Source organism: Cyanistes caeruleus, chromosome 6, assembly GCF_971803275.1.
Source record: "Cyanistes caeruleus chromosome 6, bCyaCae1.hap1.1, whole genome shotgun sequence".
NCBI classification, from domain to species: Eukaryota; Metazoa; Chordata; class Aves; order Passeriformes; family Paridae; genus Cyanistes; species Cyanistes caeruleus.
The window spans coordinates 49,382,607-49,408,230 of NC_141706.1; positions in this window are offsets into that span (position 1 = coordinate 49,382,607).

Sequence of the window (25,624 nt, forward strand, 5' to 3'; positions counted from 1 at the left end):
CATGCCAAACTAGTGAGAGATTTACTCTTGTAAGCCTCTGGGAATAGAAGTAAAGATTTTGAAAAGTTTAATGTGTCTTCTCGTCTTCTTAAATTCTTGGAATTGAAACCCTATTTTTTTCCTTCTCTGAAATTTGAGAAAGATACATACAATATACATATTTGTTCTTTCCATGAGAAATAAATTCCTTGTACATTCGCTTTCTGGAAATGATGGCAATAAGTCAAAAATATTTCAAAACTTCTTTCCTTCTCCTTCACTGTCGTTAAAACGTCTTTCATATTTCCTCTGCTTCTGTTACCTCAATGCACCTGAAGTGCAAGGTTCTGCACCTGGGTTGAAGTGAGCCCCAATATCAATACCAGGTGGGGGATGAAGGGATTAAAAGTTACCCTGCAGAGGAGGACATCAGGGTGTTGGTGGATGAAAAACCTGGATCTAAACTGGCAATGTACATGAACATGCAAAGCCCAGAAAGGGAACCATAGGCCCAGAAAGGGCTGCATCCAAAGCAGCTTGTCAGGGGACATGATTCTTCCCTGAATCTCATGAGTCCTCACCTGGAGGATTGTATCCAGCTCAGGGGTCCTCAGTACAAGAAAGATATGGACCCATTGGAGTGGGCCCAAAGGAGGGCTACACAAATCAACAGAGGAATGGAACATCTTCATCTTCCCTATGAGGACTGGCTGGGAGAGTAGGGGTTTTCAGCCGTGAGAAGAGAAGATTCTGGGGATATCTTACTCTAGCCTTGAGATATTTAAAGAGTGCTTTTAAGAAAGACGTTGATAAACATTTTAGCAGGTCCTGCTGTGATGGTAATGGTTTTAAACTATAAGAGGATAGATTCAGCCTAGACATAAACAAGAAATTTTTTACAATGGAGATGGTGAAACACTGGAACAGGTTGTCCAGACAGGTGGTAGATGCCCCATCCCTGGCAACATTTAAGGTCAGGTTGGATGGTGCTGTGAGCAACCTGGTCTAATGAAAGATATGCCTGCTCATTTCTAGGGGCGTTGGACAAGATGACCTTTAAAGGTTTTTCCCAGCCCAAACCAATCTACGATCCTCTGATCTTAAATGCCAAGAAAATGAACCCTCACAAGAGCGTGGAATCATAAGACTAAGTACAGACCGCTGGGTCAAAAACCTTGACTAAAAGTAGTGATTATTAAACCTTCATTTGTGGAAATAAAATTCTGATAGTTGTCTTAAATACATTCTGAATTCCAGTTTCCTAGACAGCAGCTTTGCTGTCATCACTTTTATAAATACTCTTTCAGACTAGTGTCAGAAAAGTGCATGAAAGACTGGATATACATTCACAGATGCAGTATCTAATAGGTTAAGAACAGATAATTTCAATACCTTATATTAGTAGCCTATGTTTAAATATCTGATGCTACCAGGCTATGTGCAAATTCAAGTACCATTCCCACCTGCATTATTTTGAGTACATTCCATGTTCAATAATCATCCTTAGTAACTTTTTGTAGAATGAAAAATGTATTCTTTGATGGTGTAACTTTATTAATAAAGAAAATAACCCTTATACCATATGGTTTTTGCGCAGAGACTGAGCTGTGTGAATAGGAAAGATGAAGAGAGAGGGGTTAGGTAAATAATTAACCTTTGAAAATAACTCTTGCTCTTGGAGTGTGCATATCAATATGATATAATTATCACATTTTATTCACTGTTGGCTGAAGATCACCACAGGTAATTTAAACAGTGAGCTCACATTTGCATAATGTACAAGCAGCAGGTTCTTTTAAATCCTTGCTGAGAAGAGGCCAACACATTTGTGTATCTACTTGAGATGCACCAATTGTGTTTAATTTTCCTGATTCTAGGGTTCTTTTTTCCTCATTAATACATTCTTGCATATTTTTAAAAAGTATTACTAATACTTTGACCTAAAGCGAACTGCTTGACCTCTGATCAGGTCAAAGTTACTCAGAATTGGAAGAAAAAGTTATCTGTCTTTTGAAAGAACTAATTTAGTTAAGGTTCCCAAAACCTTAGTTTGTTTGTATTATTGTTCATCCTGGATCTGATTTTCTAGTCAGCTGTCCAGGCTAGTTTTTAAAGTAAATTCCTTTTTAATGAGTCCAGGTCAAATCTGGTTGTATATGGGGCACAGTTCAGCAGTCCAAGTGTGGAAGTTTGAAGACAACCACAAGACAGTTTCAAATACAAATAGATAGAAATGTTCTGAAAAGATTTATTTTCCCTTTCAGTTATATGCAAAGGCAATTGACTAAGAAACATTTTTGTCATTAAGAAGCTGATGTCTGAGGAATTGGAGCTTCTCTACGGTATGCCAGGACCTGTTGGAGTAGTAACAGGAACAGGGATTTTTTTCTGCTTTTTCACAAGAGAAATTGATCCACTTCAGGTTAATTATGAGGAAGGATGAGAAAATAATTTTCAGGGTATAGAAATCCATTTCTTTTCCCATGTCATTGTGTTATGGACTGTGAGTCTATAAACCAATGGTATAAATTTCACTTTGGATTTTAATTACAGTCAAGTTTCTTTAGAAGCACCTCCAAGTGAATTAGAATTTTAAAAAATCGCCTTCATGCTGAGCCTTAACAAAAGAAATTATCTCACAGTCTTCCCCAGCATTGTCAGACCCTTGAGCCTGTGAGCCAGGCAGTAATATGTGAGAAATGATGCAACAGTAGAATACTTCGGGTTTTATCGCCTATGAATGTGCATTGGCACCATTCATTTGAGTGACAAATAGTAACATCTTTTTCTCCATAAAAGCTGCAGTTTTTCTTTATTTATTTAGGTTTCAAGCCAATACTCCAGTTTCATAATGTGTTAGCGATTGCTTGTAAGCAGTAAAGTGAATTTTGTGCATTTAGTCTTACAAGGATGAAATTATTAAGTGACTGGAATGAAACCTTTAATATAGGCAGGATTAATTTTATTTGTCCTGAATATCATGTAAAACACAACATTCTGCTGCTTTTAAAAACATAAAAATTACATTTATGTGGGGGTGAAGAGATTAAATATAACTTAAAAATATGATAACTGGTCTCCAGTGAAGTCCCATTCATCTGCCCTGCACTGATGCTTTTTGGCAGCTGATGCTCCTTGTAGCTGCCTTTTGTTTATTGCCTATAGGTCTTCATTCTGTTGTCAAATGTTAAAATGTTCCTTTTTTTGTTAAAGTTGAAGGTCAGCAAGGGAGTTTAAAGTTCTAAAAAGCAGCATAGTTATCTGGTCATTATTCTGTGTCAAGCTATCTTGTTTATTTTGGCACTTCTTGTCCAGTGGGGTCAAAAAGTTGTGCTGTCTTTGGGATAGGGTGCTCAGCCCTCTCCAGGACAGCAGGGCCTGATCATGTCTAACAGTGATGTGGGAAGACAAATACCATCACTCCAAACACGCTCCAAATGTGAGCAATTTATCTTCCTTGCTACTAGTAAGACATAAAGTAACCCAAACAGCATCTTCCTGGTTTAGACCTTCCTTGTCTTAAGAAAATATCAAATGCTGTCACTTAGTAGAATACACTCTGAAGATAATTTAAATTAACAGATTGTATTTCAAGAACTTTAGTAGTGATGTAAACTTCCAGATGGGACCCATGGCAAAAAGATAGAAGAACAATCCAAAATTTAACCTTTCTGCTTGACTTAAGCTCTCTGATTGCATTTCTCTCTATCCCAAGCTCAAATTTTCTGAAGGTGTTAATTAAGCAGGAGAAAGAGAGGTTACTCAGGAAAGAAGAAAGGACTGAAAACCTGTATGTCATTCTAGAAAAGGATTCATTTGCATCATCACATTTGTTAAGGATAAAATAAAGCAAAACATTTTCACAAGAGAAAAAAAAAAAAGGTAAAAAAAGCCTATAATTTCTAATATATGTGAACATGTTCATTCGGCATGTCCCACTTCCTTTTAGATTCTCTAATGATCATAATATTTGGTGGTATTTTATTTAAAATAAAACAACATAAGGACTACAATAGACAAGACCTCACAGCAATTCAGGAAGGATGCCAATCTTACTGTAATTACATTATTTTTTAAAATGTAGTGCTAGGGCTGCAAACCAGGCTTGATATGCTTTGAGTGCTTAGCTAGTGATTCCAGGTCAGATGTCCTTGCAGTTTTCTAGCTTCACAGTGAAAACTGTAGGAATTATTTTTGTTAGCAAAAAATTTTTTTTTTGTTTCAAAAGGAATATTTTTTGCTTCTCAAAGGAATTTCAAAGCCAGATTTCAATGTTAATGTGCTTAGTGCAGGAAAACCAAAAGGTTAGAAAACTTGTACTAAAGAGAACTTAGTCCTAAATGGAAAAGAAATATTAGGAGATAACCTTAAAACTTACATTTTTTTTTTTTTTTTCTTGATGTGAAGGAGTCTTCCAGATGAATGAATACCACTGCAGGAAGTAATGACATGGCTTATAAATGAAAGCCTTTCACATGCAAGTGAAAACCCATAATTTATTTTCCAATTTAAAATGTCTCTGCTTAGAATTTTTAATCTGAAAAATACTTAATTTTGAAAGAAAGTTAAAATAGGCCCCTAAAACTTTTGGCCAAAACAAAAATAATCATAAGTGATCACTCTTACAACATCTCCTGTGAGGGGAAAAAAATAACCCTCACATGCTGGCTAGCTTTACTCATTAGGAAACAGTAAAGAGAAAACAGCTTTGCCAGACAGCACAAAGATTCAGTGGTAGAGATGAGTCTGGAACAAATCTCCTTAAAGCCATACTGTATAAAAAGAAAGAGATGAAAAATGTTATGGGCAATCTTTCCCAGATTTTCCTGCTAGTAGAGACAGTGCTTGAGCAGTTATCTTGCTCCCAGAAGAAGCTTCCTCAGCACTTTAAGGAAAAGTCAGGCATTTTTCAAAGATACCCTTAGTAGTGCTGATAATTTGTGGATAATTAAGGAATATCTGGCCAAGACTATGACTCTTATATCTTTTAAAAGTATGAAGTTAGTGCTGCAGGGACAAGATCTATGCTGTTTAAATAAACAATAAATATACTCTTATTTTCTGCATTTCAACATTTGCCATTTCTTGGGGGTTTTTGTTCTATAAGGTACAATGGACTGAAGGGTTTATACTTTAGAAAATCTCCTCACATAGGTAGGACTTTTTCAGTTTGACTGTCCCATGGATTAACATTGCTGGAATGAAAAGCTTTGTGATAAACCAAGTTAACACTGTGGACACTATGCTAAACATGACACTAATCACCAAACATTTTTACAAAGTTTTCAGTGCAAATAGAGGTAGGCAGAGAAGGGAGTGACTTTTCTTTGTCTAAGGCAAAACTGTTTTTCTGTGATGATAAATATAAAAAATAAAAAACTATTTCCGAAAAGGCCAAGCTAAGGATTATTGTATGCTTCATGATGTATCCCAAAGAGAGAGGCATGGAAGCACTGATTGCTGTGTTTAACACACCACAGAAATGTCAAACTGCTATTTTTTTCTTCTTGAAAAAAGTAACTGGGGAAGCTCAGAAAGCAATATGTGTATCCACTCTACAAAAGCCTGTGTGTTCTGAGTGCCTGCCTGGACACTGCAGATCTACTGCTCAAGGCTTAGAGAAAAAGAAGTGATCAGAGAACATGGTGACAAAAGACTAAGAAATACAAAATAAGACATTTTGCACACCCTTAGGCCAGTGAACCTTAAGAGGAAGAGAAAGAAGTTTTGCTAAAAATCTGACTGACTGAAAATTGGCTTTTGAGATTAGCTAGAGCTGTGTGTTGATAAAGGGGACTAAAAGTTTAGCTATACTTGCTTGTGTCCTTTCCAACTGACTGATTTCTTTGGGATTTGGAAGACCAGTGTTCCTTTCTATTTCAGCAGACAGATGGACAGTGGAAGGAAAACAAAAAGTACATTGCACTTTGACTACAGTGTGCCCCTCTCAAAGGTATACTGGAGGGTCAAAAGGATGGAGATCATCCAGCAATCCAAGAAATGAAATATGGTCTATTGACTTGGGCACATGGAAAAATCTTTCACTTCAAGAGCAAGGGAAGATTATGCAGGAAAACTACAATTTCATTTATGTAGTCTTTTCTCCAATTTCTTTACAGGTTGCACAAAAGCATGATGCAATTTTAAGAGAGTTTGGTCAAATCACATGAAATTTTATATATGTAAATTCTAATACTTCTAGTCATTTTAGTACTTCTTTTATTTCTAATTCCATTCCATACTTTTTAAAGGTGACACAACCAGGGGCCCTGTTACCCAAGATGTTTGACCACACTTTTTTCTCTACTGTTTCTTGCCTCTCTTATTTCATTATTTGTTTAGTTTTTCACTTCTTCACTTTCAGCAGATATGTCCACTGTTATTCACAATAACTCCCTTCTTCTTTACAGTTTTCCCAAGTGCAAAGCACATCAGCATAAGCTCATACTTGTCACTGACAGATCATCCAGCTGCAGCAACCCATATCAAAGAGACAGAAAATATAAGAAGCATGATATTTTTTTCACGCTTTGCATCTTCAGTAAAGGACAAAACAAGTTCAATGTACACAATGTACTTTAAAAAGGACTGATTTATTTCCCCGTAAGGATATAGAAAAGGCTCATGTTTCCTGCTTTTTCTCTTTATTTTGGCCTCACCCAATTTTTCTGCAGGCCATCTTATTGCATTTATGGTGCTTTATAGAGTGACATTCAAAAAGAAGAAAGGGGAAAGATGGAGAATGCTCTTAACCTAGGCTTTATGAAATCTCTTCAGTTAAGAGGGAACAGACAATACAGTAATGCTTCTTAATAATCTGAGGCTGTCCAGCATGCATTAGCTGAGTTAATTTTAATGGATTTAACTCCTCTTTCCTTTTCTCACTTCCTGAGACCTCAACAGCTTATCTGAGCTGAATATGAATGAGGAAAATGTGAATGAAATGTCTTTGCTCGTAGCAGTGGGGTTTTTAATTTAAAGTACTTTACACTAGTAAGAATTTGAGGACATAATGTTTGACAGTAATCTATCACTATTTAGATCAGGCATTCTGCCTTCACCTGAGACTTGGTATTTCAGAGGAAGCTGAATTACTTCTCTGAAAGAAAAATAATGTCCTCCATTTGGAAAATGTTCCATTTTAAGCATTTATTCCTATTGCTACAACTAAAATTAGTCCTGAATCATAAGCTTTTAACCACATATTGAGCTCCTACCAGAGTCACATTCAGATCAGTCCATAAATTTTTGCTGAAATTGATCCTTATTTGCACTGGCTCATTATACTTTTTTTTTTTTTTTTTAATTTTTTGTCTTTTTTCTTTTTTTTTAATAAAAGCATTATGAGGTTTGCCATTTTTGTTCCTTGCTACATACTTCTTATATTGGGAAGCAAGAATGCCATTCTATCAATCTTGAAGGACGTTTTCAATACTAAACAAGAAACACCTATGTCAAGTAAAGCAGACTTTTTGCTGGTTTCATGATTATCCTCTTTTAAACCTGAAATGATCTCTTTCTCTTTTGGAAGACCAGGGTTAAAAGAAGATGACAGAACAGGTTTACCAGTGCCCTTCACAAGGATTTCATATGCCCTCACAACAGCTCGATAAACTATTATTTCTAATAGGATTTTTCCTGGTCTCAATGGCAGCAAAGCCGGGACTTACTTAATTAGATAACAGGACACTCAAGACTTTACAGAAGCTGCTTTTCTGCCATATATACATGAAAGATAGAGGGATAGTCCAGTGATGAGTATATGAGTATGCTGGCCCTCTACCTCAGTTTTATTCCAGCCTTGGTAATGAATTCATTAAGTGCTCTTTGGTGTGACACGTTGCTTTTCTTTGTCTTTTTCCCATCTTGTGGCATTAGAACTCTGTTTTTTTAATTGCTTTGAAAGGCATGGATCAAAAGTGACTACTGAGAGCAATGTTGTGTGTCTAATTGTAATGATGCAAAAATTTTAGAAATAAAAATTTTATAATTCAGGGACTATGGAAAGTCAACTGTCATCATTGAATAGCGTTGTTCAGATTAGGAATTGCTGCATAATCACTTAATTTAGGTTTTTGGGGATGGGGTCAGGAGTTTTGTAAGTTTTTTATTTGTTAGATGAAATAAGAAATTCTAATTTTCACAATTGTTTTGTTGTACTTGGAAAGAAAAACAGCAAAAGGAAATATATTCTGTAAGGTCATGAAAAAGAGGTTTGCAGTTGTGTAATATGCAAATTATCTTAGCTTCAAGTGTTAAGAGGACATTAAACTGTATTTAAGGCCCAGTTCTAAAGGCGTCAAGCTGAATTTTATAGGATCAGTAGGAACTCACTTCTGAAGATCATGTTACTTTTGAAAATTTAAAAACTGGATGCCTTGGGAACAAAAGTTGTGTGCTTAAAATGCCATCTTCTCTTGTGTCTCTGCCCCCATCATAACCTTAATTCAAATTTACTACCTCAGTCTTGGTGCACTTTTGACCTGCAAAGCTTGTTCCTGGACTGAGCATGCCATGGTGTGACTCTACCTACAAAGTGTTTTCTTTCTCCTAGAAAAAGAATGTGCTCTTTCTCCTAGAATTGACTGAAATGAGATTGAAAGGAATAAAGATGACAGGCACTAATTAATTAGCACCTGTTTGTTAGACAGAAACTTGTTCATGGTATATTAGTTAGAGGTTTGCAATTTGTGATGAATAGCTGAAGACATCACTGTCTTTTAACTTGGGCTAGGTTTTAAGCAGTTATTTAAGTTTCAAAAAGTACACCAGGTCATCAGTTGTAGATTAATGTAGTACCCTGAAATGGCCATTCAAAGTTTTGGAGCATGTCACCCTACCTGTGGCCTTTCACAGTGCTGCTGAACTATGCAGGATCTCTGTCTATGCATGGGATTGCAGTGTTCTTGAGTGTCAATGTTACAGGAGTGCAGTGGAATGAAAAAGAATGTGGAAAACCCCTGCACCAAGACTGATGAGCTTCCTTACTCTCTGTTGTTTCTCCAGCTGAAATATAAACAAAATATGCAATGATCTGATAGCTCTTTGTAGTCTCTTCAGTATGAGATTGAAGACTAAAGTAAAATTCTAATGAGATGAATAACCTAACTTCACCATGGGGAAAACCCTAAACAACCTAACATAAAGCCCCAGAATGCAGTAATAACAAAACAAAATCTCCCCAGACAAGTTGTCTCTGGCAACTGAGTTTAAAATCAAAGTTCATTGCTCTCAGATTGTCCAATTCAGTGCAACCCCATGTACTTCAGAGAGATTTTTATCCACTGTAAGGATGTGGCATACTGCTTCTTTGAAACTGGGCTGTCTTTTGTGATCATAATCAGGCAAAATATGAAGTTTAACATGTTCCCATGATGGATGTTATTAGTTCCACACCGCAGATATTGAACATCTGATGCATTAGTTTTGCTAAGTGTGGGACAGGAGGAGTTGCTACAGGATCTTCAAACCTTATAATAAATTTGCCATCTCAGAATCAGTTAGCTGTGAGATTTAGTTAGTCATGATAGGAAAGGCCCATTGACTTTAAGAAGAGCTTGTGGTTTTTGTCTTTGGTAAATCTAGGAGATACAGTGCTTGTCTTGAACAAATTAACAGTTTTTTTTCTTTATGGTTTCTCCAAATAACAAATGAAGCCTTTTCACTCTTCTGCTGATTACAGGTATTTTCTATAAAGAAAATATTTGAAACTTCCAAAGCAACTATCTATGTCTCTGCCTTTTTTTTTTTTTTTAAGGAAAACCATATTTAAAGTACTTGTAATTTATTTATCTTTGATCTAAAATTGAATAGACTTAATTTGTGTATTTCTAGCATAAATACCTACTTTACCTGCATTTATTGGGATGTAAGAAAGGCAATGAAAACCATGAACATTACTAAACAAAAGTAATTTTCTATCAGTTAATCTCAACTACCGTATTTACTTTTCTTCCCTCATTTTGTTGAACATTTTTAGATTGTTTTAGTTCTGTTAAGATATGAGACAGTAGTTTCTGGAAATTAAATTCCTCAGTTTAATCACAGAAGGTACCAGTCAAACTTCTGTTGAATCACATCTATTGACTCACTGCCTGTTCCTTCTATCCATAGACAGGCTGTTTTAACACAAGTCACAAGCTTGGCTTTGCAGATCATGATATCTTGAACATTTATTTTATGGTGTTAAGAAAATGCTGGTTTTGTCTATGTTAAGGAAATTTAAACTATGATGACTTGTTTGGTTTAGTCCTAATGGCTTTTTAGGTTCAATCCTAAATTTCCAGTGGTCTGGGATAGAACTGGGTGATCCTTAAGGTCCCTTCCAAGCCAAGACATTCTATGATTGATTTATCTGACAGTTGAAGTATTTACTGTTTTTTCCCCACTCCTGCACTGATTCTCTGTTGTCCAATGAAGGCTGTGGTCATGCTCAAGCTTTTGCCTTACAGTAAGCAAGAGGAAGCTCTCCCTCTACACACCTTATTATGAGAGGTATAAGCAAAGAGTACTCTGGGTCTGACAGCCCTATGGCAGACTGAATCGACATGAACTAAGAGGTTTCAGGTTTAACTGTGTGAGGCTGAAAGAGATTTACAAATGAATATACACATTTATTCTATATCTTGAACTTTGTTTCCCTAGGCTGAAAAAATATACTGCAGAGCCTGAATGAAGTGATTGACATAGTATAGAATCATAAACTCAGAGAAAGTTTTGGGTTGGAAGGGACCTTAAAGATCATCTAAATCCAACTCCCCGCACCATGGTGTTGGTCCCCATTCAACCTCACCTTGAAAAATGACAGGGATGGAGCATTCACAACTTCTCTTTGAAACCTGTTCCAGTATACTTCACCACCATCTGGGTGAAGAGTTTCTTCCAAATATCTTATCTAAACCCACTCTCTTTCAGTTTAAAACCATTCTTCATTGTCCTATCACCACATGGCCCTGTAAAAAGTCCTTCAGATTTCTAGTAGTCCCACTTTAGGTACTGGAAAGATTAATTATCAAGACTAACAAACTTAGGATGCAGCGAACAAGACAAACATAAATTTAATACTTAACTCATTTGAGCACAATTGCCATCACAAAACATTCTTTTATGACTGCCATCAGCACAGAAGAAAACACAGTCACACTAGTGCATTAATTTTAATTTCTGATTTAAAGACAGTGTAAGAGAAAAGCAGACCTCACTAAGAATTCCCTCACATATCATCTGACCATTTATTATACCACAAATTATATAACTAAAATGCAAGAAGAGATTGTTCCCTAAATCATGCAGATTAAAATGGAAGTTGACTAAGATGCAATCATCTAATAGAGCTGCGCCACTTTACACAGTAATCTTGCTCCTGATCTTTACATAATTTCTATATTTTCAGTAGCAGATCCTTCTGTGAGTAGGGTTTGCCTTTACAACTCACAGCAAGTGAAATGTCATTAGTCCTATATTGTCACCATAACTGATTAGTATCTCTGAATATTCACTGCACTGCGCACTGGGAATTATACATATTCATTTTCTGGCAAATATTTACCAAACCCATACAACACACCTTCACAAACATTTATCTCCTTTCCATTGGAAAGGTAACCCTTTGCATACAGGAATAGCATCTCGTGCATTAATCCTCCATAAACAAAAATTATTTATAATTACACAAAGCTGTAATTAGCCAAGCTGTCTGCACATTTGCACATTGGTGAAGAGCGGCTCAGGGGGTTCGCTAGAGTGGATCCCCCTGTACCACTGTCATATGCTAATTGGGCTCCTGAAAAGTTCAGGGAAATCATTCTGCATGCCAGCGTTCTTCTGCCAAGTAACAAGTGTATGTCCCAGCAGGGAGCAAAAATGCTACCAAACGCAGCAGATACACCAACACACGCATACACAGCAACAGGATAAAAATCACAAAGAGGAAACTAATCAAAAAGATGCTAATTAATAAACTAAGAAAACCACTTTAAGGAAATAGTGACCCTAAGGAAAAATGCAGTCAGAAATCTCAATGGACCTATAGCAACTGGATATTGGATACAGTGAGTTTTGTATCCCATATCACAGGGCCAATTATTTGAGTAGAATAATTTCAGTAACTTTGGTTTCTCAAATCGCAAGGCATGGCTGAAATTTCCATCAAGTCAATGAGTTGAATCAGGCTGCTAAGAGCAGACTGGTTCCACGTGCACCTTGTCAATAAATTGGTAAAATAGCTTCCTGCAATGTTTTATTTACTCTGGAAAGTAACACCTGTCTGCTGTTTTACTCCACGGGCTGAGGTTAAATATGGTTATAAAGCACCTAAGAATTCAGTGGAGGAAAGCTATGAAAAGGTTTATTGAAATTAAGTCTGCTAATAGGTAACCAAGAAAAAGCAAGAAGAAGCGATCCTTCTTCTTGCATGTCTCTCATAATAGATACAGGAGTAACTTCTTATAATATTGTCACAGCTCTTCTGGGGCACTGGGTAGTGAGTTTTTTGATTTGTCTGATTTTTTTTTCCTCCTGCCTCTAGGCTTCATGCCCTGTTATTCATGATTTTCCAGACAGCTGTCAGTGCTGTACTGATGTCATCCTTAGTATCAAGCAGTATTGCATTGCTTCCGTCCCTGATTTTCTTGCTGCTGGAAGGCTTATCTGAAAAATCTCCTGGAGCAGTAAAGTGTTTCTTTCCTTTGAGGCCAGTGGAAAACCATCTCCTTCTGATAGAACCTGATTAAAGTAAATGCTGTTCTGCACTCCCTCTACTCTTAATGGTTCATCCTTAATAGTCAGGTAAAAACAGACCAGGTGACAGGTACCTAGAAAGCCTGCCCCATGGAGGTGTAGCCATTTTCTCTTGAAAATTCCATGTATTTTAGTAACCTGGCATTTGTCAAGAAGTCACATTAATAAAGGCAAGCCTCAAAAAGTAATGTGAAGTGTGCTCCAAATATCATCAATCTGTTGAAATGTATGTCCTAAGCTAAGATAGAATCTCAATTTTCTCTCTATATAAATTTATTTCTCTATGTGATTTTTAAAAACTCTCACCCACATCCTGCTGCCTTTTTCCTCAAGGCCTTCAGCTGTGCTTCTGACTTTTTCTCAGATGCACTGCAGGACAAAAGGCAGGATTAGAGAAAAAAATAAGAGAATCAAGTAGAACCCATGCTTGCCATTTATTTTGATTAATGAAGTTCAACACAATTACACAAAACAAGTGGTATATGGGAATCACTTAGCACTTCAGGAAGCAATTATGTGAACTCAGACATGTCTTTGTTCCTTGATTTTGTTAATGGTTTACTCAGAAGAACAAGAATGGTTGGTCATTATTTGCCAGAGTGGAATAGTCTTGGATTGACAATATGCCAACATTGAATGGAAATCTTTAAATCTTTGCAGGAAACCTTGTTTTCCAGGCTTGGGTGTCAGGATACAGCAGAACACTGCCTGTCCCTGCTGAGAGAATATGTTGTCAGCGCACACAAACTCAGTGTAAGCACATACATGTGTAAGAATGGACTGTCACAGAACAGATAGGCCTCGACCTTCCTTGTCTCATTTCTATGTACTCTGACAACCTCACTGTATTAATTGCAAATGGTCTGACCGTTTCCATCTCCTGTGCATTTCCTGCTTATGCTTGAGTAATGACAGGAGCTCCTTGTTCATCCATGTGGGTTTCTTGCCCCTTTGCCCAACTTCTTGCACATTGTAATTCATCATTCTCTTTTCTTTGTAGGAGAAGTGATTCACTCCTTTAATGAGCTGGAGTTACGAAATGACCACCACATGGTCATTTATGTGAATGATGGCATTTTCTGCAGTAAGATCCTATTTATCTCTCACAAATACTGTAAAATCTAGTTCCAGCTTCATTCATAGTGAAGCTTAGACGTGTCTTTTAACTGCAAGACCAAGTCCTTAGGAAACCAGGCTTCATGGTGGGTGATACACTGTACACAGAGACAAGAATTGGACATCTTTCATTGTACGCACACGCTGGGCCTTACTCAAGCCCTGTCAACTCTAGTGATCTAATTGTTAATAATATTGTAGTTACTGTCTGCTCACTAACAAATGTTGTGATAATAAATGAGTTTGCTTGGGCAGTTCTTATTTTTTCATGCTCTAAATCTGATGTTGTGTCATGTCTGTGTAGATACAAAACATACAAAAGGTACTTTAAAGATATAATGAACTCAGAAAAGTGTGATAGCTAATTTTCATGGAATTTTGTCAAATAGAAAGTTAAAATACATATGAAAGTCAACATTAATGCTAAAATCTAGGAACAGGATTATTAGAAAATCTGTGTGAAATATTTGTTGCTGTACAATTTTTATTAACAAAATATTTTGTAAGTTCATTGTAGATCTTGCAAGTTACTTCTTCCAGAAAAAAAAAGAAAGCAAATTTAAAATTGAATTTGCTGCCTGAAACATGTCTTTGGGATTAATTTAGCAAGACCTGGCAGACAGAGGAAAAATGTAGGAGGAACTGTAACTTACTAGCTCTGGGTTTTGCCTTTTCTTTTTGATTTATCTTAGTGAATAGTCAATGTACCAAGACACACTCAGACTTTAACAGACTGTAATGTCTCAAAATAATGTAGATACCATCTATAATGCATTCTTCTGGTAGATTGTTACAGTCTGGTCACTTTTTTTATTTTTTAGATTTGCTTTTGACCTTTTAAAATAAACTATGACATATCCTAGTGATTTTGCTGGAGACTTGAGACTTGAATTCTGTAGAGACTTTAATCAACTCTGCTGGTTCCAGCATAAAGCCAGAGAATGACTGAGAAAGTCAGTGACCTTATCCAGGCTCCATAGGTGGAATTCTGAGGTAAAAAAGAACCCATTTACCTTGATGTCCTTCTGACTCATTCCATTGAATCAGTTTTAATAGAAATGTGCTGTCAGAGATTTTAATTAGTCACACAGTTAATAGTTTGAACGGCTTCATAGAGAGGGTACTTCCTTCCTTCTTCCTGTCTGTGATTAGCTCTTAACTCTTCCAGAGACTGTGCCATTGGACAGAAGAGCCAGAGGGGTTTTGAAGGTTAACTACCAGTTGTAGCTAACTTTTGTTAAGAGGACGAAAAGAACAAAATTTGAAAACAGCAGTTCAGAAAAAACAACCTCTGTCTTAATTACATCAAATGTTTGTATTCTGAAACCATTCTGACTGAAACAGAAGTTTAACTTAAATTCTGTCACTTCCATGGACTCATAAAGACACACAGTAGTGCTAGGATAAGCATCTGATGTATTATAAAAAACCTGTTTCAGGTCAAGAGGAGATGCTCTAAGCTTTTTACATCCCTGCTGATGACTGCTTACCGTGGCTGTGGTGAGAATTAAAATAGTCAATATGGAATGTTTGCACTGAATTTAGTGTCTGGCCATTTCCTTCAGCTGTCAGGAAAGAGTATGCTGACTGAGATAATTTAAGACTGTGAGTCCTATGAAATGCATTAAAGATGACCTGAGCTGTCATGTGTTAAACAAAAAAATGCATTCTGGACTGTGGATATGAAAAGGTCATACAAATGGAAACCTTTTAATGCTTCTGATGGCTTGACACAATCACACAGTAAAGCTGTGTAAATATTTCCTGGATGAAATCTTAAATATTCTCTGGTAATTTTCAAGTATAACTTATGAGCATAATGATGAATGAAAAGATAGTTTGAATTTGATGAAATAGAAGCAGAAACCCACCTCTACATAATTTGAAAGATTGTATCTTCTAAGTTTACTGACCTGTCAAAGGTGCTGGTTCTTTCTGAAAGACAAGCCATACTAAACATGATAAATACCTGAATGACATCACAAATAAGAATTAGGAGTAAAAGTTATTATACAAAGCATTTCCATACACTTACCTTGTTTCAGGCTAGGTGTTCCATATTTTCCTTCCATGGTTCCATATTTCCTTTACATTTTTCTCTGCAGCATTGTCCTATATCGTTTGAGAAATAAAGAAATAAGATGACCCAGTGTACCGTTTTAGAAGATCAAAATAAAATATCTGTGGCAATGGGTTAACTCCTGGGTTATCATTTAAGTAGCTGCACCTTACCTCCCTATTTTTTTTCTTAGGTTTGAATTATGAATTATATTCTTCACTCACCCGTTGGACATTAAAGCATCTGTAAGGGAAGCCTTCTAATACTTGAAGAATTACAACATGAATTCTTTAAGAGCAGCACTTAACTTTCTGCTTTTCAAGTGCTTTATTTTTTTTTAAAAAATATTATACCAAATGCAGGAGCATGGCACATCCTGAACATTGCAGGCTGAGAAAGGGACTGAACAGACAGGTGCAGGTCTTCTACAGTTTGGTGTTCAGTGTATGGAAAACATCTGTGGAGCTGAGGCTGTGGGTGCCCCTGAACACTGCAACCCTGTTTGCCATTCCTTGGACATTATGGATAGAAACCCAAGACACTGAATCAGTGTTCCACCTGGCTGGCTGTAGTGTTTTTTGAGGGGTTATTGCTGACAACACTGAACTACTCTGTTCCTTTCTTAATGTAACATAAAGCACTGTAACAATTAAAATAGAGTATATAGAAGAAGTGATGGGTGAAGTATCTATATTCTTTGCTCAAGTCAAAAGTCTATCTCTGTCAAAAAAAGGTAACTACTATTTTTATTCATTGCTTTTGAGGCACTGCTTTTCTTTCCAAAGCTCTTAGAAGAATTAGTTACAAGTACACTGCTGACCAGTGTAAGCGCCTGTTTGATGCCAGAAATGGATTTCCACCCCACCCCCACCATTTATTTATTTTTTAAAATCACAGAGTCACGGAATATTCTGAGTTGGAAGGGACACACAAGGATCATCATGTCCAACTCTTAAGTCAATGGGTCAAATCCATGATTCTGGCATTGTCAGTACCATGCTTTAACCAGTTGACCTAATAGTTTGGGCTAGAGTGACAAATTATGCCTAAATTGCTTCTCTCTGAAGTCTGGAAACCTGATACCAGCATCATTCTTTAAAAAAAATCCCATTTTGTTTTCTCAGAACTCCTTACATATTCAGTGCACAGCTGGTCTGTGACTGGGAGCTTCTGGTTTTGGTGACACCAAGATAAGAGATTGCCAAAAGCCTTCCCTAGAAAAAATAGCAGAGGACTGTCCTGCCTCAACTCTCCTGTCACTATGAAGGTTGCTTAAATGAAAATTATTCATATTCAGGATTTTTTTTGTGGCACATTATGAAATGTCTGGGAGTTCAAACAGAGATTTAAAGCTGAACTGTCAGAAATACATCCCAAAATCAATATTACTTGTCACACAGTAAGTGACACATACTGTTGTGTACACCAAAAAAATTAGGTTCAAAGCGTATTGGGTGCTTGTTAGTACACTTTTAACCTTGATCTTGAGTCTTTGTCAGTAAAACTTAACTAGTGGTTAAATTCACACTGTAGTTGAGTGTGAACATTTTGGATGATCCCTAAGTCATTTCTGTTCAAATTCAGGAAGCCCAAATATTAGGCTATCACTACCTTTGGGTTTGTCTTGTCAAGCAGGATATTTTGGAATAGAAACTGAAGGTATGTCTACTGAATTTTATAATTTGAACAGATAATGATTTAAACCACAGATGAAAGACAGTCTAAGAAGTCTGATTCTGAGCCTCCACCTGCAGAATGCAGCAGAAGGAGAGAAAAAGAAATATTTTTTTCTTGCTGAGAAGATTTCTTTCCCTAGCTCTGGTTTCAGAACTCTATTTAGTTGATGTAAGATTTGGGAACAGAGAGAAGGGTCATAACCAAACTGAGATCATCATCAGATAGTGTAAATACTTTTATCAAGGAGTGATTATACTGGCCAGGCGAAGACCAGGATACAAGTCCAGGCCTCATGCAGAGTATGAACCTGCACAAAGTCACATTCTATCTTCCATGTTGCAGGTCATCAGCTAAAAAAAACTTTCTAGGGAGCACTAGGAAGAAAACCATGAAGAAAATAAAAATTCTGTCATCAAAGTAGGGTGTTAATAGCAGACTGTAAATAGAACACTGTTAATGGCACACTCCTTTACAGTAAGTGTAAACAGAAGTCAGGGGTTTTGCACACTGATGAAATATATTTAGGAATAATGGCTCTGGTTTATGCATTAAGAGAGGCAAGGTTAGTGAAAGAAGAAGCAGAATGTGAACCCTTGCAATAAATTTGGTATGTCAGATGGGCAAAACAGAAAAAAAAAAATAGTGCAAAATTGCTTTAATTCAGGGATTATATTGGAGGTATATAATGATTATAACACTGCTTGATTCTATTCAATTTGACTGAGCTTAACACTGACATTTATGTGGAAATAGGGAGATATGCTACACCAGTTTGCATTTGAATACTTGAATTGTATTAATGAGTATATTTGTTTTGGTTTTATTAAGACAGCAGGTGACAGAATTAGCACTTCAGTTCCCCTGTATAGAGACTGAGCTGTTTCATAATTTTTAATTTAGTTTTTAATTGAATTTTACCTGTTGGAGGGAGACAACGCAGATAGTGCTCAGTGTGTAGAGTATGAGATGTTATAGCTCTGGCATAGTAGTACTGTTCTGCTTGTTTTTCTTTATGAATTATTCAAAATTAAATATTTTTTATGCATTTTTAATTCCTGAATATTTACTGTGGTACTGCCTTATTCATTAAATACATACCTCACAAAGCCAGTATACAAGATGTGCAATTTCTCACTTAAATTGTGTGGAATGTACTTTTGCTTTCTTGCAAGATTAAATATTTTAATACCTGAGAAACAAATTCTACTAAGGAGTAACATTTGACATTCCAAATTATTTTTATCTACTTGAATACTATTCATATGGCATGTAGAAAATATTATGAAGCTCCAGATCCATAAAGCTAATCTCAACTCAAATATTAATAAATATATCTTTAAGAAAAATGAAAATTGAAACAAAAAAAATCAGTGTCTATTTACTTAATACAAGATAAAAAAAGACCTCATATTTTTTTTCCTTTATTTAAAATAAAGGTGTGTATGGAGATGTAAAACCAGTTTGATTTCCAGATTGTGAACTGTGTATTTAGATATAATTTATTGACTTGTCCTACCTCTGTAAGGGAGTATAAATAATTTTTCTTATACATCTCATGGATGGGAAGGCTGCAATAGCAAAGTCACTGTCTCAGAAAAGAGTTCAGGAAATTAAAAAACCTGCTTTTATCTCAGCTTGATTGATACTGTGAATGATATATACAAATCTGAGTAGGTGCTTTCAAGTTACAACATAGGTTTTTCTATACAGAGAGACAAAAAGAATGAAACTGGGAAAGACATTGATTTATTAATGACAGCAAACCAATGCTCACATCCACATTTTCAGCAATTAAAAAAAACATTGACAGACATAATGGTTTCTCAATGGCTGCTGATGATTTAAGTTATCCCCTAGCTGCAAGGGTCCATACATACTTGTCAGCTATAAGACAAAGCAAGCCTGGTCATCTATATATTGACTTTCTGACAAATGGGATAATATATTAATATAGAATGTTGGCAATTTTGCTTTATCACTGAAGCTTCAATAGCAAAATTGAAATGTCATATAGCTGTACATTTACAGGAAGTTTTGATTGGATGCCATTGGCCTTCTTGGCCACCTGGGCACTTTCTGGGCACAGAATTTCAGAATCACTGAAAATGAAGCTAAGTTTTATTCCTTATTAGCTTTGCACACAGAGTCCTTATGATCTGAATTACTTCTATTGTCTTCATTAAGGGGAAAGATTACATCTCCTATGGCACCACAGAATGCATGATGGAACCCTGGTCATCAAGTTTATATATATACTTTTTTTTTGTTTTTTAATATACCAAGAAACATTAATTAAGCATATTAATATATTAATTATTAATCAATATTAATATAGTGTGTTTATAGACAAATCTCCTGAGACCTGACTGAAGCTCCTAAATATGGTGCAAACTCAGGATGAAGCTGGGCAGAAAAACTTTATTGGAAGGCTATCATTTTATCAGGATTGGATAAAATGTGTGACTTCAACCTTTAAAACTTTTCTCCACATGAAAGAGTGCCTTTAACGAAAGATTTGATCCAATGCTCTCTCAAAGGAGAGAGAGCACCTCAGACGAGCTGGGGCACTGACAGAATTGTTTCCTCTGTTTGCTACACTGCGTTTAATTCTAGTCAGCAGCACAGTGGGTCACTTTCTCATGTGTGAAACTTCCTTGTTTCACAATTCTTCCTCTGAAAGCAATTGTCACACACCAGGGGCATGTACTAATGAATAATAACAATATTGAGCAGTTTAAAACTGTGGTGGCATAATTGGAAGTGAAAGCAGAAACAACAAAATACAGAAGATACAGCTCTCATTCTCCTCCACCCTTGCTTATGACATTTTTGTTTAATCCACGTCTGTAATCCAAAGCCACTGTAGTGGTTTCTTGTTTCACAAACAAACATTTCAACAAAAATGACAATAACTAACCAGGTTCTGTGATATTCAAATGGTTTGAGCATACTACTCAATTGTACTTTTAATTGTGATTTTATTCTTATTTTTGGATCATTTTCTGCGTAATTCATGATTAACCTTCAATACCTTCCAAAAATTTTCTTTTAGTGGAATTCCTCACCTGAACTAGCAACAAGGAAAGATTTTGTCTTCTCATTTGCTGACTTGTTCATGGTGCTCCCAATACGTAGACTTCTGACAGTTACAGATGAAACAAGTATTTGTAATGCAAAGTTCTAGAATGGAAAATATCTCTGAACACAGAAACATACTCTCTTTCATTTGAACCAGAGAACCCAAAGCTTTGATATCTGCATTTTGTGTGTGTTTTGCACAAACCTGAGTACAAGGCTGAGGGAAACATTTTTCTGTTAGCTGTTAAATGTGGCTGCTAAATGATACTTTTACCATAACAGTGTGTAAGTCTATTCGTAAAAGGATCACATTATAATATTTTTATATGTACTATAAATTTATGGAACATTTTTAGTGGTTTTATTCTTAGAGTCTAACTAGACTGTGCAGATATGAATAACTCAAACTTCCTTATGATCTTACCAGTAAAACTTTTTTTATTTATATGCCAGATGAAAAGACTGAAACAGAAAGATTTTTGGAGCTAAACTGACAAAGTAATGGCTCTATGACTATAGGATGGAGTAGTAGTGAAACTATTGTAACTACTGTAACTTGTAGCTGTACTTTAATTTCTCCCAGAAAGCTCCAGATAGTTGTCAATTAAAATGTACATTTGCCTGAACAGAAGCAGAGAATATCCTTAAGGTTGCCATTCTGGACACTTAAGTCTGTAATTTAGTTCCTCAAAACTTGCCTGGTTTTTGGATGTGATTAAAATCTCATCATGCTGATCTTTCCACTGCTAAAATGGACTTTTAGCTCCCAAATGTCCCTTTTGACAATACCTAGAGTTGGCCAAGCCTCTGCAGAGTTTGCATACACGCCCAGAGCAGCATTTCTTCTCCACTACCTTCAAAAGGCAGTAAAGCTCAGTGATGGCATTTATACCTGGTGATACTTAATTCTGAGTGTAACTCTTCTGTATTACATTAACATTTATACTGCAGCTCCCCTTAAACTCCTTCTCCCCATGCAACATGCTCTTGACTTTCTTTGTTTGACCATATACTTTTATGTCTTTCTAAATGCAATAAAATTGAAAACAGAGAAGTAACAGAAGAAGAGTAATTTCTAGCCCAATATAATTTGCTTCCATATTTCAAGTCAGAGTTAATCCCTGTACTGGCAAGAATGATTTAGGTAATTTTTTTGTAGTTCAGAACCCTTACACACATTGGTGTTGCTACAGACATCATTGATGGAATCATTTGCTGTGTTTCACCTGGGGGGTCTACAATACCAGCAGTGATTTTAGATTCATCACAAGTGTGATAGATATTCAGATGCCATCTGACCAGACCTGAAACACTGATAGTGAGAAAGGCCAGCTTTTTACTTCTGGAATATGTGAATCTGATGCAGTAGCAGCTAGAAGGAACTGAGTATTGAAATGTATTGATGTCTTAAGTTTTAGTGTTCATATTTTCAGATTCTGTGCTGCTTTAGTGTGTAACTCTGAGCTTCATATTAAGTGTTGGTAGGTTCTCTTCACAGGGTAGGTAGAAAAAACAATCTTTTTCCAGCTTGAGACCAAGGACAACTATTACAAGCTCCTGGCCCAAAAAGTATAAACCACAGTGAATTGAAGAGAAAAAACAAGGAGGATGGGACTTCATAACCTTCATAACCTAAAGCTATAATTGGACAATTAACAATTAACATTTCCAATATGGAAATGGACCAAAACTTATAAAAGTGTGAGACCAAGTGACCAGTCATCATTTTTTCTAAACATTTTTGGGTCCATCTTGGGTGTAGCCCTGACCAGGCTCTTGTATGGCCCAAGGTGTGTCCTTTAAGGCCTTTTAATAAATACCTACTTTATTCCTAATTCTGTCTAGCCTCTGTTCTAGGTTGGCCTTCTCAAAGCATCAGTTCAAGTTAACATTTTTAAGAATATGCATACATGAATGCATCTGCATTTTTAGTAGGTTTCTTTATACTTTTGAAGTTGTAAATCTTTGTAATCATGTAAGATATTTATGTTTCTTATACTACCACATTTTTTTAATGTCTTAGTGTATTGATATATTAATGTGTTAATCTTCCTCATACTCCTGGAAGGAAGGTAATAGCTCTCCACTGTTCTGGGGGAAGAAAAACAAGATCAAAATATTAAATATTTTCCTAAAAATTAAAGAGAAAATCAGGATACTTGCTTCCTCTACTGCTTTTATAGAATCATAGAATTGTTTGGATTGGAAGGGCCCTTTACAGGTCATCTAGTCCAACCCCCTTGCAATGGTCAGGGACATTTTAAACTAGATCAAGTTTCTCATAGCCCCATTAAACCTGACCTTGAATAGCTCCAGGAATGGGACACACTTCTCTGGGAAACCTGTTCCAGTACTTTTTTCATCACCAAAAGACCTTTTCCATATATTTAATCTAAATGGATCTTCCCTAAATTTAAAAACATTATCCCTCATCCTGTCAATATGTTCCATATCTGATGGTTATTCCATCCTTCTTTAATTCACTTTTATCATGTTAAAAAAAAAGAGAAAACTTTAATTTTGAATCACAGTGAAGGAAGCTTTTGTTTCTTTGTGTATTTAGATGGTGAGGAGCACCTAGACTTTTCAGGGTAGGCCCACTTAAAGATATTTTCTGTTTATTATGAAAATAGATATAATAACCTTTTGATCTGTTTAGCTTCAAAAGAAATAAAAAAATGTTCATTAATCAATGGAATTTTGCAGGACTTTATCTGTGGGAGAAGGAATGCCTTTGAGAAAATTCCTCTGAGTATTTAGTTTTAAATAATCCATGCAGCTTGCCCATAGTAAATGTGAATGAAAAAATCATAAATTCAGTAAAAACAGTCCTGTAATCAAGAAGTCCTAAAATAGAATTCAAGCTGATAAAAAAAGAACAAAAAACCCAACAGAAAAACCCTCCTCAAAATCCCAGATTTATCAAAAACAAAAAATAAAACAAACAAACAAACAAAAAAATCCTCAAAAAAAAAACCACCCCAAAACCTAACCTCTCTGAATTGAGTGTTCCCATCATAATGGCCCTTTAATAGCAATCATTTGTTGAATGCTGGGAAGATTGCTAACTTCCTTCTGGGAATTGATTGAAATAATACTGAAGCTAATCAGCAATCAGATTTCTCATCTTCTATTCAGGACTTTCCTTTGGCTGTGTCAAGAGGGCTGTAGCAGAGTGACCCTGAAACAGTCCTCCACAAATTGCGTGCCTTTATAAACTGGCTATGCTCTGAATGGAGTAGATTGAATTGCTGGAAGTAGCTCACATCATCTAGACAGCTTCAGAAAGTCAATATCCCTGGTGGGCCTGGAAAATCTTGACTTGCCTGTAGCCCATCAGATCTCAACACACTTTTACAGCACCATTTCTAAACAAAGGAGAGTGTATGTCATGTTCTGCTTTATTTAGAAGTCAAGGTATCCTTCAAGGCTCATTTCTTAGAAAATATTTCAACATGGACGTAAGAATCTAAATGCTTGTGAGGATCTGGGTTCTATGTTTGTTTTAAGGTTAACCTCACCTATTGAGCTCTCTAGAATCTGCTAAAAGAAATTTGAGCCCAAAAACTATTTTTTAAGGTCCTAGTAAGTAAGAAGGTTTGGTACTAAGAACTGAATAGATACTTTATTTCTGTTTAAGAACAGAAATTTGGTAAATGTAAGAATGCAAAATATCAATGACTACCTTATTCTTTTCCAAATTCTAATAGACATAAAAAATTTTAGTCCTGCAAATATTTCAGTTGGTGAGTTCTACTGACATATGGAACAACCAGAAAAATAACTTATCTAAATACAATATTTTCAATGCATTTAGGTTTTCCAGAAGTTCTGTGCTTTCTTTATAATACCAGAAATGCTGCAGAAGAACACATGGCATTTAAATGTTGAGGCAAAATCAAAAAGTTAAATTATGCCTTCACTTGTGTGCAGTCAAAATAAAGAGGAGACACAGATTATAGAAGTGACAAACCTAAACAATATTTCATAGATGGTGACTGGGCCAAACTAAAGTACAGTAGTGGATGCTACAGGACTGACCAGACTTGGATAAGAAAGAGGTTTTGAGACCTCACATATGACCATATGACAAAACAAACAAGCAAAAACAAAAACAAAAACAAAAACATAAACAAAAACCCACTAAAAAACTAAACAAAACAAACAAAAGCAAAACAAACAAACAAAAAATACAGTCCTGACACAGATTTTCTCCCTTTTGACTACTTTCTAACACTTTTAGGAGAGAAGTTAAACAGAATCAGGTTCTTATAACAATATATCATGCTGGAGGGACAAGCATTTGATTAGGCTTGAAGGCTAAAGGGTTTCACTGAAAAAGTGGTTAGAAGCACTAGGAAAGAGAAGGAGCCTTTGTTTTAGTTATCCCCCAGGTCAGCACCTACACGTGGTGGTGATACAGAACATGTAGAGCTTCTTAAGGACTAAGGTGGGATTTTGCTCTGAAGAGGAATTTGGAGATATTATATCCTGAGGAACATCTGTAAAATGTACAATTGCCTATAGATCTCATGGGCAAAGCTACCTGCAATGCATTATTCAGGACTGTAGACAGGGGAAACTCTTCAGGCAAAAGCTTTTCTCAGTGAAAAATGCATCTGCCCGAAACAATTCACAAACTCATTTTGAATTTTTCATAGTGTTTAAGCTAAAAAAATGGGTGGAAAACAATAAAAATGCTAGGAGCTTACACTTACCATTCCAAAACGATGTTTCAATTCCAACAGTACTTCAGTTTAATAAGGAGAACAAAGTATTTATTTACAAAAGAAACATAAAAAGCTCAGACTAAACCATGATTTATCCACTTAAGAAAACCCACAGTTCCTTTCAACATTTAACTTCAAGATATTTCCTTTCCTGCATGAAAAAAAGTGAAGACAAATTGTTTAACACCAAACTGAAACTATTTCAATTTTGTTGGTTTTTTTTCAATCTGAAATGTGATTGCTCACA